Here is a 13,491-nt window from a genome sequence, read left to right as displayed (position 1 = left end):
AGAATGCTACTGGCATCTAGTGGGGAGGGGCCGGGGATGCTGCTGAATGTCTTAAAATGCTCAGGACAGCCCCCTCCAAAGAACGATGTGGTCCTGAGGGTCAGTTGTGTGGAGGTTGAGAACAGGTCTAGGAAAAGAGCCAGGAAACAGACTTGCCACGGACTCGCCGCACGGCCTCAGGCAAGTCACTGAGTGCTTGGAGCCTCAGTCTCCCCATCTGGGAATAGCAGTGGCAAGGGTTGCTGCCCTCCCCTGTGGGGCTGTCAGGACGGGGAGAGGGCGGCTGCGTGGGCATTTCGAGAAGCATCCCTGCGAAGAGGCCTGCGGCCCGAGTTTCCAGGGGAGGGCGGGCTTTCCAGCGTGGCCTGCGCCCTTGACTGCGCTCCCTGTCCACTGAGCTGGAGGCGTCAGGTGACTGGCCACGGGGACTGGCCACGGGCCTCCACCCTGGTTCCTGCTACTCTAGACCTCAAAGGGCTGTGGAGGAACTGCCCGGAGGCCCCAGCCTTTTGATGAGAGCTGCAGAAATAAGGGGCTCTCTGGGGAGCCCTGGGGCCCAGGCGAAACATTTCTGACTTTGTCCTTAGCTGGGTGGGAGTCCAAAGTTGTGTGGGGTGATAAGGATAAGAGGTGCTTATCATACTCCTTATCTGAGGCCTATTGCAAGTCAGTGAGGGGTGGGAGCCAGAGGTCATCCTTAGGGGCTCTGCACACCCTGGCCAGGTTCCTCCTCACCCTCTGTGCCCTTCTAGGGTTAATTGTCCCAGGGAGGGACCTACGGTTGAGCCAGAGTCTGGGTCAGCTCCCTGGATCTCTCTGACCTCGCCCTGGGGCTCCCCTCACCTCAGTGGCCCCTCCTGCCTTCTCCAGGAGCTGTGGCCTGCCCAGTCTTCCTGCCACCATGCTGTCCCTTCCTGAAACATGCTCTCACGAAAGGGCCCAGAAATGCATCCACCTCGAGGTGTAGATGACTGGTACCAGCTCAGCGATTGGCAGCCTTTCCTGACCAGGGTTGTTTTTTTTTATCCTCACCTGAGGACATTTTTCCATTTTTTGTTCAGATAGAGTAGGAGGGAGGGAGGGAGAGAGAGAGAGAGAGAGAGAGAGAGAGAGAGAGAGAGAGAGATCGAGACATCGATGTGAAAGGGACACATCGAGTGGCTGCCACCCACACAACCCATCCAGGGCCGGGGACAAACTGCAACCGTGGTATGTGCCCTTAGCGGGAACCGAACCCGGGTCTCTCTGGACCACAGGCCGACGCTCCAACTGCTGAGCCAAACTGGCCAGGGCCTGACCAGGGGTGTTTACCTACAAAGATGGGGATTGCTTAGCTACCAGCAAGAAGCGCTGGGAATGTCCCGTGATGGATGGGCTGTTAGAGAGCTCTGGGGCCCAGGAACCTCGGAACCTGCGCGAGCAGCAAGAGCCTTTCCCACGGGTGAAGCGGCGGGATGGCTCCGAGCTCCCCAGGACTCCCGGGGAGCACGCTCGGTCTCAGGGTCCATTTCACGGTGGGCTGCCCTGAGACTTTGCACTGCTTTTCTGGAGGCCCCAGGAAGGCCCAAGGGCAAGGTGACACGTGTGAGGTCAGTCAGGAAGGTGGGGAACTGTGGGGCTCTGGCTAAGAGGGCTTGTCTCCAGGACGCTGGGAGCTGGGTGGGCTAGGGTTAGGCCTGCACTGAATCTAGTGGGATTCGCCGTCTTTTTAAACAAATCCTCACCTGAGGCTATGCTTTCATTGATTTGAGAGAGAGAGGAAAAGAGAGGGAGGGGCAGGGGAGAGATAGGGAGAGAGAGAGAGAGAGAAACATTGCTTGGTTGCCTCCTGTATGTGCCCCAACTGGGCATTGACGGGGATTGAACCTGAAACCTGGGCATGTGCCCTGACTGGCAATTGAACCTGAGACCCTTTGGTGTCCAGGATGATGCTCCAAGCAACTGAGCGACCCTGGCCGGGGCAGTGTGGCCTGGGGCCTGGGCGTCCTGGCTGTGTGGTGGGAGGTGGCTGTCAGAGGCTCAATCTGGGGGGCTGGGGTGCCTGGAGACGGGTGGGGGAGATTGGAGCTGGGGGCCCCTGTGCGTTGGGTAGACTTGTGGGTGAGCGCGGCCTGCAGGGCGGGCGCTGTGAGTAATCCTTGGCCGCATTTGCAGCTCCCAGGGGATTGTGCAACTTCCTGAGGCCGAGGTGCAGGGGGCTGGGTGAGAAACAGCGCTGGGGAAATGAGGAAACTGGGGCTGGCGCTGGAGCAGGGCCACGGCCCTGGGCTCGGGCCCCCCGAGGAGCTGAGCCTTCCAGGGGGCCTTCTTCCAGGGGGACCCCCCTTACAGGTATGTGTGCATGTGTGTGGGTTGTGTCTTTGGCGAGGGGGCGAGTGGGGTGAGGCGCACAGGCTGTGTTGGCTTGGGGATACCTTGGCAGTATGGTCAGGACTGGGGAAGCAGGTGGCCCATGGGGGCCCTGCCCAGCTCCAGGGGCGAGCAGACCCGGCTCCCCTGAGCCCCAGATGGTGGAAACTGTGAAACCCCGAGTCAGAGCTGCTGGCTGCCAGCCCCACCTCTGAGGAGCTGTGCGACCGCGGTGGGTTGTGACTGTCACCGGGGCGGCTAGGAGCGCTGCGGAAGGTCATGAGGGCCTCAGCTCTCTGGCCGGAGAGCAGTCCGAGCCCTCCCCTCCCCTCCTCACCCCGCCTCGGCTCCTCACCGCCGGGCTTGTCTGGGGCTCTGGGGAGAAGGTGGTGGACACGATGAGTTTAGGGCCAGGCCGCAGTAAGTGCCTGCTTCCATCGGGCTGCGCGCAGCGACCGGAGCGCTGGCCTGGGTGTGCAGTGCCAGCCTGCCTGGGTCTGAATCCTGGCCCTGCCACGCAGCAGCTACACGACCTAGCAAGTTACTTAGCTTCTTGGTGTTTCAGTTTCCTCTTCTGTAAAATAGAGATGACAGTTATAGCGCCCACCGTGTGGCTTCATTGTGAGGACTGGAAGAGTGGGTTCACGCTCTGAGTGTGCCTGGCACCAGTGAGTAAGTGCTGTGCCCAGGTTAACCTTCTATGGGAACGCGGGCATGTCTGTGTGCGCACAGCCCCGAACCAGCCCAGGCTTCACGGCGGGTATTGTTTTTAAATTTTATTTTTCAATTACAGTTTACAGTCAGTATTATTTTGTATTGGTTTCAGGTGTACAGCATAGTGGTTAGACAGTCATATCTTTACAAAGTGGTCCCACCAATATTTCCCATACGCACCTGGCACCACACAGTTATTACAGAGTCATTGACTCTATTCCCTGTGCTGTGCTGTCCATCCCTGTGGCTGTTCTGTAACTACCAATCTGTACTTTCTAAGCCCTTTACCTTTTTCACCTCTCCCCACCCCCTCCCCTGGCAACAATCAGTTTGTTCTTTGGAGCTATGAGTCTGTTTCTGTTTTGTTTGTTCCTTTATTTTGTTTATTAAATTCCACATGTGAAAGCATGTGGTATTTGTCTTTCTCTGACTGGCTATTCCACTTAGCATAATACCCTCCAGGTCCATCCATGTTGTCACAAATGGTAAGATTTCATTCTTTTTTACGGCTGAGTAATATTCCATTGTGTACGTGTGCCACACTTTTTTACCCACTGGTGTATTGATGGGCACTTGGCTATTGTGTGTAACACTCATGTGATTATTCTGATGATGGGGGTTTGAGTTAGGACTGGGGATGATGATAAGAGCTCACATTCCCCAGGCCATGCTCCACGTCAGGCACTGGGCCAGATGCTTGACATGTGTCAGCCCCTCCCTCGCAGCCGCCCTATATGGAGGGTGCTGTTATCCTCCCCATTTCACAGATGAGGACATGGAGTCGCAAAGGGGTTGGGTGACTTGCCCTAGGGCAGTGAAATCAATGAGGCAGAATGGTCCTCAGCCCCGAGGTGGCCCCCTTATTCACCCCGGCTCCTTCGCCGTGTCAGGTGGAGGTGGGTGTGGAGAAGGGCGCAGGGCCTGCCGTGAGGAGTGTGTGGCTGGCCGCACAGCCCGGGCTCTGGCCCGCATCCCCTCAAGTCAGCTACTATGGAGAATTAAGTTACTATAGGGAATGGCTTTTTTATTTATTTTTAAAAATTTTTTTGTTTTTTGCATTTAAAAATTTTTGCATTTATCTTCAGATAGAACAGGAGGGAGAGAGGGAAGAAGAGAGAGATAGAAACATTGAGGGGAGAGAGAAACATCGACCAGTTGCTTCCCATATGCTCCCTGACTGAGGATTGAACCAGAAACTTGGGTATGTGCCCTGACTGGGAATCGAACCCACCACCTTTCAGTGTACAGGACGATGGCCAACTGACGGAGCCACACTGGCCAGGGCAGGCCTGGCCTTTCAGTCGCTGGAGTTGGAGCAGGCTTCCTTGGGCCAAGTGTGGACAGGAGAGGGGCTGGAGACCGGCCGGCGGCCAGTGTGGTTCCAGACTCAGCCGGACTGGCTGTGATTCTGCCTGAGCCCCTTGCTGCCGACCTTGGGCCTTGCTTTCCTCACATGTAACGTGGGGTTAGAGCAGCGCCCTCCCTCCTCGGGTGACGGTGCAGATGGAATGAGACCCCACAATAGGTTCAGTGCGGGTCTGGCCTGGAGTGAGTGTCCGCAACTGGCTCTTTATTAGGCAGATCCAGAGGGGTCCTGTGCCTGGTGGGGAGTCTGGGCCACATGCATCCCTGGAGAGTCGTTATTTAAACTGTGGATCAGGGCCACTAACTGGACCCTAATCGGGCCATGAAATCAGCTTAGTGGGTCTCAGTGAATATTTTTTTTAATGAAAAAGAAGAGAAAACATCCAAGTGTATGGCACAGTATTGTCAAGGGTTGCTTGTGCAACCTTTGGTTTTTGGTTCATGTTTGTATGTATGCATGTTCTCTGTATGCTTGTGTGTGTGTGTGTACTAGGGTCAAATAAAAATATTTTTCTGGCCCTGGCCGGTTTGGCTCAGCGGTTAGAGCGCCCGCCTGCGGTCCGGAGAGACCCGGGTTCGATTCCCGCTAAGGGCATGTACCTTGGTTGCAGTTTGTCCCCGGCCCTGGTTGGTCGTGCGGGTGGCAGCCACTCGATGTGTCCCTTTCACATCGATGTTTCTCTCTCTCTCTCTTCCTCTCTCTCCCTCCCACTCTGTCTGTACAAAAAATGGAAAAATGTCCTCGGGTGAGGATAAAAAAAAAAAAAAAATTTTCTGTGAGTCATGATCAAAATACTTGGGGCCAGTGCCTTGGAGATGGCCTCCCTCCTGTGCAGGACCCAGCGTCGTATGCTGGGGCAGCCTGGGAGGCGGACCAACTCTTAGCCAGGTGTGTGTGGGTGAGCAGGCCCTGGGGGTCGGCAGAGGTAGGGGTGAGGCGGTTAGGGCGGGCTTTCTGGGTGATAACATGCATTAGATGGGTACAGTGACCGGAGACAATGCCTGGGATGAACAGTTGGCTTGGGTCTGGGGCTAGAGAGCCACCTTGGTAGGTGGAGCTCCCTGCCAAGGGAGGGCTGCAGGGCCGGGCCTGGCCAGCGGTGCCCATGCTAGCTAGAGGGGTGAGTGGGGGTCATCTCAGGGTACTGGGCAAGGGCTGTGCCCATCTCCTCTGGCTGGGGTGGAGTGGGAAGAGGAGGACTCAGGGTTACTGATGTCCCCTCTCAACACTTGCAGGATCCTCAGTGAGTGGGTGAGACCCTGGGTCCCCTGTATAACCGTCTCCTCCCCTCCTCTTGGCCCCATGAGTGTCTTGAACCTTCTTCTCCCCTCCAGCTGCCCTACCTGGCTCGGCTGGGTCTGGCTTGGGGCTTGGCTCAGCCTTGAGCTGCGGTCCAGGAGACAGAAGCTTTTCTGTTACTTAGATCCCCACCCAGGGAAAATAAGGGCCTTAATTTCTTTTTCTGTAAAGTGGGTTTACTGACCCTGAGCAGCTGGCCTCATGGGTGGCGGTGCCCATCTTGTGACCTAACGTGGGTGAGCTGCTACAGGAAGTGTGAAGGCTCCGGGTGGGTGTTATTGTCATCCCTAAGGCTCGGAGGGCTGGGGAAGGTCATGAGGACATCAGCTGTCTGTCTGGAGAGCCCCCTGCCTCCCCACCCCGTGATCTGGGGCCATGGGGCAAGTATGGGGAGAGGCCTGTGACCCATGTTGAGCTGGGGATATCCCCAGCTCTGATCCCCAGCCCTGCAGGGGAAGTGGCCTGTTAGAGGCCTCAGAGGGTGAGACCCAGGTTTGGCCTGGGTCTGGGAACCCAAACTTCCAGAGTCCCCTCCTACGTGGGGTACCTTAGAGCCCCAGCTTGGAGATCCCTGTTGCCAGGTGGAGGGGCAGCGGCCTGGGACTGATGGGCAGGCCCACATTGCAGAGAGCCGCGAGTGCGTCCCGCCTGGGGCGTCCAGAGCCCAGAGGCTCGGCGCCGAGGTGTGTCTACTGAAAGGTCCCACAGTCGGTGCCTCCTGTGTGCCGGGCACTGTGCTGAGCACCTTTGTGTCTTTGCAGATTTAATCTTCGTAATAACCTAATACACAGGTCCTTTTACCGTCCTGTTTTATAGGTGAGGAAACTGAGGCCAGGAGTGGTTAAGTCCCTCACCCAAGGTTACCTAGCGAGTGAGTGTCAGAGCGGGCGGAGGGCCTGCCTTCTGGCTTCCGGCTGCCAGGGTTGAAATCCAGGCCGTGCCACTTACTAGCCCTGGGACCTTGGAAAAGTGGCAGAATCTTTCTTGCTGTTAGTTTCTTGTTCTGTGAAATGGGGATAACAACAGTGCCTCCCTCAAAGGGCTGTTGGGAGAACTCCCCAGGACAACGGGGGCGAAGGGCTTCGTGTATGATAACGGCGCGGTAGGTGTGTCCGCTTCCCCTTCTCTCCTACCTGCAGAGTCACCTGCACTGTGACCCTGGGTCAGTTTTCTGGTCTTCCAGGGTCCCAGTCTCCTCGGTCATATGACACAGGGTCCTGGCTCCTTCCTTGCTCCTCTCAGTAGGACTGTTGAGGCTCAGATGGGATTCGAACCCTGGGCGGGTCCTGAGGGAGGTTTTCGTAGGACAGAAGCGCTAGACTCCCTGGACCCAGGAGCTGCCAGGAAGTTTTCAGGGCTTGTAGCTGACTGCAGGGTCCTGATGCATCTTGTTTGGGCCTGCTTCCGGCTTTCATGTTTCCTGCTGGCCCCCACAGTTTACTCGGGGGTTTTCCAAGGTGCGTTCTGTGGAAGGGTTTGGTAGTCAAGCAGGTATGGCAGAGTGTGAATCAAAAAATACAAGATGGGTCAGTTGGTTGGGCCTCGTCCCATGCACCAAAATGCTGTCAGTTCAGCTCCCAGTTCTGGCACATGTCCAGGTTGCAGGCTCCATCCCTGGTAGGTGTGCAGGAGGCAGCCGATCAGTGTTTACTGATGTTTTTCTCTCTCCCTCTCCTTTCCTCTCTCTCTTAAAAAAAAAAAAAAAATTATTAAAAAATCTTAGAAAAAGAAACAACCCACGCAAAATAGGTTTCTTTGTTGCAAGACTTGTCAGAGCCTTTGATACGCTAATATCCATTGTATGTATACCCCCAGTATGTGGCCATGATATACCCCAGGATATCTCAAAGGCCTGGTGCTCAAAGCACCATTTTCCAGATGGAGAAACAGACCTGGAGTGAAGCCTAGGAAATGATTTCCCCAGATCACGAAATTCTCTGGAACAGAGCTGGGACTACACCCCGCGGCTCCTTGAATCCATGGCCAGGGCTCAGCTCAGGACGCCCCTCCTTTCCCTCCTTCCTCTTTCCATCTCAGAGAAGGTTGTATGTGATGCTCTTTCTTTCCTGAAGGCTCTGACCCTTTTCTGGCCCCCTCCCTCTGGCTCCCAGTGGCATGAGAGGATGTCAAATCCCCCCTCCCCCCGGCATTGCTGGGGAGATGGGTCTGTGCCCAGCATGGGGCTCCTGGGGATATTTTCCTGGCCGATGGATGGCAATAAGGCGTCATCCCAGCTGCAGGGCCCCTAGCAAGTACGTGTTCCATGTTCTGAGCCCAGGCTCTTCCCCTGTGGATGGAACTCATCCTCTTGTCTGTCGACACCACACGGGACAGTGCTCCATCAGTTCATGTACAGATGTGCACAGTCCGACAGTTCTTACCGCTTCTAGGGGCGAAGAGGGAAGAACATGGAGGAAATGGGGGAGACCCCTGGCCGGGGGTCTGGCATGGCTCGGACCAAGTTCTGGTTCATGCCCACTTTTGAGGTCTGCCCTTTAGTATGTTGCTGTCCCTCTTCGGGCTCAGTCCGCCCCAATTGCCTATGAAGTGGGCCAGTGTGGCTGACTCTAGGGACTCATTTCACAGGTGGGACTCGAGGGGAGGGGAGCTGGGGCAGGACGCCTGTTTTCCTACAGAAGCTGGTATTAGAGTTGAGAAGGACCCCGCGTCTCAGCACCACAGTCCACTCTGCCTTGAGCAGGGTGGTCTCCTGCCTCTGCACCTTTGACCCCACCCTTCTGTAGGGGGCTGGCCATGGCTCTGTCCACATGGCAGTTGGGGTGTAGGTACCCCAGACTCTGCTGACTGTGGGGGGCTCCGAGTGAAAGGCAGAGGGTGGGCCAGGCAGGGCTGGGAGGTGGGAGGAGGTGGTACCCCCTCGGTAGAGCCTGTCCTTTCCTGGAGGGCTGTTTGCCCGGTTTATTCTTAGCACTGACTCATTATGGAATCTATTTTTAGCCCTGTTTCTAAGTGTTGCCCACATCTGGTGCAGCCAGTACTGAAGAGGGTGGGGTTGTGGGCGACCCCTTTGGGCTTTGCTGGGCACTGGAGCCCCTGGCAGGAGAGCAAGGACAGAGGCTTCTACTTCCTGCACCTGCCAGAACTTGAAGCTGGGCACGCAGTAGGCATCCTATTTATACTTGGGCATCGATTCCTCCTCATCTCTTCATTCTAACTCCAGCTCCTGGCCCGGGGGGGGGGGGTGCTACCATCCAGAGCATGAGCTGGTGGTGCTCATAGGCTTTCCCACTGCCAGCCCTCGTGGGTTCCAGTCGGCCTCCGACCCCTGCAGTGTGGCCTCAGAGGAGGGAGGCACACCCCACACTTGTTACAGTCACCACCAAAGGAGGAGCAGCAGGCAGGCTGCCCAGGTTGAGTCCTGGCTTTGCTACTTCCAAGCTGTGTGACCTTGGGCAAGTCATCAACCTCTCTGTGCCTGTTACCTCTGTGAGATGAGGATGGGAGTAATGGGAGTGTAGTGTTGTGAGGTTTGAGTAAATAATAATATATGAAGTGCCGAGATCGTAAGTGCTATATAATGGGAGGTGGCAGGCTTTTTGTTTTTATTGGTATTGCTAACAAGAGGCTCTGTGTGTGCTGTGCGGCCGCAGCGAGTTTGGGGGGCTTCTCAGCTTCTCCCAGAGTGTGGTGAAGCCTGGGCTGGGCTCAGAGGGAGTGGTCGCAGCCAGGTGTCACAGTGGCGGCCAGCTCCGCAAGGCTGCAGCGAGGGGCCAGGAGCTCACAGGTTGGGTGAGTTGTTAACGTTTCTGAATATCCATTTCTTTACCTACACGATGATAGATAATATGTAGGTCATAGAAGTATCTTAGAAACAAAGCATCCAATGTTGGTGGAGCATCGCTGGGCACATGGTAGGAGCTGAATCCATGAGACTTTTATTGTTGTTGTTAATCTGCACCTGAGGATGTTTTTCCATTGATTTCTAGAGAGTGGAAGTGAGGTGGTAGAGAACATCAATGTGAGAGAGAGAGTGATCGGCCAGGGATTGAACCTCCGGCCCAGGTACATATCCTTGACCAGGAATTGAACCCTTGACTCTTTTGTGTGTGGGCTGATGCTCTAACCACTGAGCACACCGGCTAGGGCCCATGAGACTTTTTTGCTGTGTCCCTTTCCTGTGTGAGGATGGGATGCCATTGTCCTGGGAGTTGGGGGGTGGCGGAGCCTGGCCTGGAGGTTTTGGAGGGCCTGTGGTCCCAGCTCTCTCTGAGCTACGGGGTCCACATGCGTGACTTTCTTCCCTTGGCTTCTGTAAGAAGAGGCCGGAGAGAGCTGTGGTCCTCAGACCCTTCCTCGGAACCTCTGGGGGTGTTTGGGGGGCCTGGCCTTCTCTCCTCCCCACAGAGCTGCTTCAGTGTCATGTGTCCCATATCAAGGGTCCTAATACATTTTGTCTGGAAACGGGGTTCTGCTGCTGGGTGACCTCCCAGGCTCCTACCATCTGACGGCTTGTCCCCTGACTTGGCATTGAGTCTGGGAGGTGACCTGGGCAGGGGGCTCCAAGCCACGGGCACTGCCGAGTGGAGGGTGCCGAGGCTCCCTGGGGGGCTCCCCACGGGCTCCCCGCAGAGGGCGGTGTGAGCGCACTCCAGCCTTGCTGCCCGCGGCTGTGGTTGCCTCGAAGACGAGACTCAGCCCAGAAGCAGACTCTCCCAGGAAGGAGTGAGGGCTGAGTGGGCAGGAGCACCCTAGCCACAGTGCCGGCACATGATAGGGCTCAGAAATGTTAAAAATTTTTAAAATATATTTTTATTGACTTTTAGAGAGAGAGGAAGGGAGAGGTAGAGAGAGATAGAAACATCGATGAGAGAGAACATTGACGGCCGCCTCCTGCATGCCCCCCACTGGGGATCAGGCCCACAACCTGGGTATGTGCCCTGACTGGGAATCGAACCGGCGACCTCTTGGTGTAGGGGATGATGTTCCACCACTGAGCTACACTGACGGGGCAAGAAATGTTTGAAAGGAATGAATGAAATGGTACCAGCACAGCATCCCAGAACAGCGGTCCCTCGGGGGTGGTCGCAAATTTCCCCCTGTGCCTTCCTCTTCCATCTTGCCCCTCGCCCCACCTTCCCTGTCCCCTGCTCTGTCTGACCAACCTTACGCCACTTCAGCCCTAGCCTCAGCCTTGCTCAGAAACTTGAACGAGAAACTTCCCAAGCGGAGCCTCGGCTGTTTGCCAGTGGAATGAGGGTGGTGGGCTCGTAGCAGAAGGCTCTTTCTGGCTCATCGCCTCGGTTCTCAGGCGGGCCTTCCACAGGTGCACATGCGCACGGGGCGCAGCGGCCTGGCGGGGAGGTCCTCTCATCCCAGGCAGGAGCCTCAGGTTCTCCTGAAGTGGAGGTTGGGGTGCCCTGGGGCTCCTTGGCGCCTCCAGGATGTGCTGTGGCTCAGCAGGGGAGGTTGGGGCCTGTGGATGTGCTGGGAAGGGGGGCATCCAACTGTGTCCACTGGGCTGGGGCCACCACAGTGACTTTCGTGTGTGACCTGGGAGTGTGGGTGGCAGCCATAGGGGCTCATGTGTGTGTCGCTGTGACTGAGTGAAGGGCTTTGTGCAGAGTGAGGAGTGGGGGCAGTTACCCCTGCTGCCCAACAGCCAGGCTCTGAGGAGGAGGGACCACATCTCCGCCAGCCCCCACCAGGCCCAGGTCCCCTCCTCCCTTGCGCAGGGCCAGTTTCTCACTGAGGGGTAAGCGAGTGCTTTGTCCTGCAGTGATACCCCTTTCAGAGGCATTTTGGGGGGTGGCCCATGCCAGGGCTGTGGTCAGTGAGGGGACCAGGTCTTCAGGACGCCGCATCCTGGCACCTGCGAAGTCCTGCGCCCGGGGAAGGAGCTGCGTGCGGCTGGACCGCTGTGGGCGGCACCGTCGCAGCCAGCCGGTGCTTTTCTAGTCCAGCAGCCCTGCCAGGGAGGGAGGGAGCGGCTGCACTGCCCCATCGCCCCGCAGCCCTGCCAGGGAAGGAGGGAGCGGCTGCACTGCCCCATCGCCCCGCTGGCCCGGCTGCAGCCAACTGGTGACTCATTCCCCTGGGGAGCGAGCCGCTCCTCTCCGGGGCACCCCAGGGCCCCAACAAGCTGGGGAGTGAGGAGTGAGGCGTCTGTCTGGGGAGGGGTCCCTGCAGACTTTCCTTGCGCCCTCTCTTGGCTCCAGAGACCTCATCTTCCCTTTGCCTGTAGGGAAGGCTGCAGCCCCAGAGGACATAGTGGGTCCCAAACGCCTCCCTAGTGAGCAGCCGAGTCCGGCCCTGGACTCAAGAGTCCCTATTCCCCAGTGTCCGCCAGCAGGCATGTCCCCGTTCCATGGCCTGGGCCTGGGCTTGCTGTGGGAGAGGCTGGTGCCTGCCCCTACCCCCACAGGGCTGTGTGGCCTGGAAGGGGGTGGGGAGGCCCTCTCCAGGGAAATGAATTCCTGGCCTGACCCCAGATGCCAGCCTGCCCAGCTCTGCTCCAGGGTAACGCTGGGTACACACACAGCCCCATTGTATGCCCGGGGCCCCGTGCCCACAATGGGCCTGGCACCAGCTCTATCAATATCAGTGGCTCTGTCAGCTCCTTAGCACCCCCTTGCCAGGCCTGAGCCACTGGGCCTGGTGAGGAGGAAGCAGGACTGGTCACTAGGGTGTGAGTGTCCCAAGTGGAGGGACTGTTCGGACACTTAAGGAGCCAAAGGAATAGATTTGTTTTTCTCATCAACTGTGAGGTACAAGAGCAGGGAGCACTGTCCCCCTACAGGTGAGGACACGGGGTATCAGGGCTTCAGTGATTTGCCCGAGGTCACAGCCAGCAATGGCAGAGCTGGGGCTGAGCCCAGACAGCCTTGGGCCCGGGCTGTGTTCCGTTCCACGTACCTGCTGCACACCCGGCCTCCAGGTCAGAGCTCAGGGCAGCCCAGCTTTGGGGACCCAGACAGGCTACTTTCTAGAAAGCTTGTGTCCCCAGGGCGGAAGGGGTCCTGGGGCAGTAGGATCTCCATATACTGTTTGAAGGGTGATGCTTATGGCTGGGCAGGCAAAGCAAGTCATTAGAGCTGGTGGGCAGCTCTGTGCCTCAGTTTCCCTGCTCCACCCACACTGCATATCCTTTATGCTCCTTAGGAGGGCACAGGCATGTAGAGGTGAGGTGTGGCCAGGGCTGCAGCCTGGACCCTCACCCCCTTTTCCTGTGCTCCTCAGGCCGGCAGGGAAGCCCCTTTCCCCAGCCTAGACCTCCTGGTAGGCAGGGGTGCTAAGGCCTCTGGTTGTTTCTATTTTGAGAGTCTGTCCTGAGCAGCCCCATCTGCTCAGATTTCCCAGCCTGAAGGGGCCCGTGAGGCCGGGAGCCTGCCGAGGGGGCAGCCCAGGTGCGGGCTGTGAGGGGTCCCATCTCTGCCTGCCCACGCCTCTCACATGACGGAGGTGCCCAGACACAACTTTTACGGGGTTTGCTGTGTGCTCAACTTGTCTACTCTCTGAACCCGGACCCCCTGGGGTCGGGCAAAGCTGAAGTGCTTCTGTTCTCCTCAGCCCACCCTCCTGTCCCTCTCTGTCCTGGACGTGAGGCCTGGTTCCCTCCGTCAGTGTAGAACAACTAATCCCTCTCTCCCTCCCTCTCCTTCTCCTTTTCTCTCTTCTTCCCTCCCTCCCTCCCTCCCTCCCTCCTTACCTCCCTCCCTCCCTCCCTCATCAGCCCTCTTAGCAAATGTACAGGGCATTCTGCAGTGACCACAGATTGTGCAATGCCAGGGCTGGGCCATGGGGAC

General features: G+C 57.4%; 1 protein-coding gene across 2 annotated transcripts in view; it reads left to right on the top strand.

Annotated features, from left to right (window-relative positions):
* Positions 1-13,491, top strand: part of TFEB (transcription factor EB) — a 47,301-nt gene that overhangs the window by 9,535 nt on the left and 24,275 nt on the right. The window contains exon 1 of one of the 2 annotated variants that reach the window (XM_036248117.1): positions 2,237-2,331. The exons of the other annotated variant lie outside the window; for it this stretch is intronic. The gene's annotated coding sequence lies outside the window, so the exon portion shown is untranslated. Of the gene's footprint in view, positions 1-2,236; positions 2,332-13,491 lie in introns of those variants that run through there. 2 annotated transcript variants of the gene reach the window in all.

The sequence above is a fragment of the Molossus molossus genome, unplaced genomic scaffold (assembly GCF_014108415.1).
Source record: "Molossus molossus isolate mMolMol1 unplaced genomic scaffold, mMolMol1.p scaffold_m16_p_8, whole genome shotgun sequence".
Lineage (NCBI taxonomy): Eukaryota > Metazoa > Chordata > Mammalia > Chiroptera > Molossidae > Molossus > Molossus molossus.
This window is presented reverse-complemented; position numbering and strand designations above follow the sequence as displayed.